Raw genomic sequence first — 1,948 nt, forward strand, 5'->3', positions numbered from 1 at the left:
GGGCACCCCGCCTCTTTGCAAAGCGCTCCTTGCTGACCTCCCGCCAACCCTGGACGCCTGGAGTCCCAGCGCAACTCTCCACCTCCAGCCCCCAACCTTTAACTGGACTGGCCCTTCTGCCTGGAAATGCCTTTTTCCCTTCTTGTTTGCCTAACGTTTTACCTAATGCGGTGTAGAAATGACGGAGAAATATAGCGATTTGTGTTCCCAGTACCTTATTCCCACCACCCGGAGCTAACAACCCAGCAGTTTGCTATCTTTGTTCCCCTCACATCTTCTTTTAGGTTGTTTCCCCACTCCATTCCACGGCTTGCAAGATCTGACCTGGGATGGAATCCGCGTCCCCTCCAGTGAAAACGTGGAGTCCTACGCCAGGGAATTCCCCCTCCCGTATTCTTTAAAGAATAAAATTTTACAGATGCTGCCAGTTTTCCCCTGTAGTCAGTGCCCCTGCCCTTTTCTCCAAGACTACTTGCCACCCTCTCCACTTCCCAGTTAACATCACAAAGTGGCCATGTTTCTTCCAGGCCATGTATATTTTTTTAAGATTTATTATTTGGGGCCGCTCTGGGTCTTCTGGCTGTCCTGTACCTGGGCTTTCTCTAGTTGCCACAAGCAGGGGCTACTCTTTCCTTGCCCTGCCAGGCTTCCCATTACAATGGCTTCTCTTGTCGTGGGGCACAGGCTGTAGGCGTGGGGGCTTCAGTAGTTGCAGTGCACAGTTTAGTTACTCCAGGGCATGTGGGATCTTCCTGAACCAGGGATCAAACCCGTGTCCCTGCATTGGCCGGTGGATTCTTAACCACTCGACCACCAGGGAAGCCCTCGTATACTTTTAATACACAGAAATTTATTAACGTTGTTTGTGGCTTTTAAAATTTATACTTAAAAAATCCTTCTGCATTTCCCCCTAAGCAGCATCATATTTTTGCAGGTATCCAGCAGCATACATACAGGTCTAGTTCATTCCTATTAATGAATGTCTACCACTCCACTCAATGGGAATGAATTTGAGCAAACTCCAGGAGATTGTGGAGAACTGAGGAGCCTGGTGTGCTGCAGTCCATGGGGTTGCAAACAGTCTGACACGACTTAGCAATTGAACAACAACCACTCCACCATTATTTCATTTCCCTGTTCTCCTGTTGTTGAATGAGTGGGTAGTTTTCAATCTGCTCTGTTGTCGGCATAGCTGCCATGTTCCTGCCCCATGCCTTTGGCATCTCGAGGGCAGGATTTTCAGAGTATGTCTGTGGGAGTAACTGCTGGGTCATAGGGAGTTCCCATGTTCACTTTTACTCAATATTGCCAAACTGAGTGATCATACCAGTTTACATAACAGCGGTGGTTGAGGATTTTTGTTTTCCCACACCCTCACCAATTTACATTATCAGACTTTGAAGTTTTTGCAATTTGATGTGGCAGTTGTCTCCTGTGTACATCCCAGATGTACAGATGTTCAGGCTCAGGAGCCTCTGCCTCGCTCTTCCTCACTTTTTTCCATCTCAGCAGGCATATTACTTCTTCCTACAAGAAGTCCTCCCTGATCTCCCTTAGTTGTCTGGGGTATCTCCCAGGCCACACCTTCCACAGCACTTTGTGCTTCCCCATCACAGCCCTGGGAACTGGGGGGTGTCTGCCTGATCCCCAGGCAGGGATCAGGTTTGCAGGGCCATTGAGCAGGCTGCAAGTACCCTGCAAGTGCTCCGGAGAGCGCTCCTAGAAAGTTCGTTCCTCTCCAAAGTGCCCCCCTTGGAAGGGCAGTAGTTAACTTACTGGTGGCATCTGGGTCCCCAGCATGTGGACACAGCAGCCAGGAACCAACCACCTGGCTCCCTGATGGCATCAACTTGCACCTTGTTCTTTCAGTGCTGTGCCTAGAGTTGGTGTCTGCCAATTATAGAGTGAGTGGTTGGCATTTCATGCGACCCAATGGACTGCAGCACAC

This window comes from Cervus canadensis, chromosome 10, assembly GCF_019320065.1.
Source record: "Cervus canadensis isolate Bull #8, Minnesota chromosome 10, ASM1932006v1, whole genome shotgun sequence".
Taxonomy (NCBI): domain Eukaryota; kingdom Metazoa; phylum Chordata; class Mammalia; order Artiodactyla; family Cervidae; genus Cervus; species Cervus canadensis.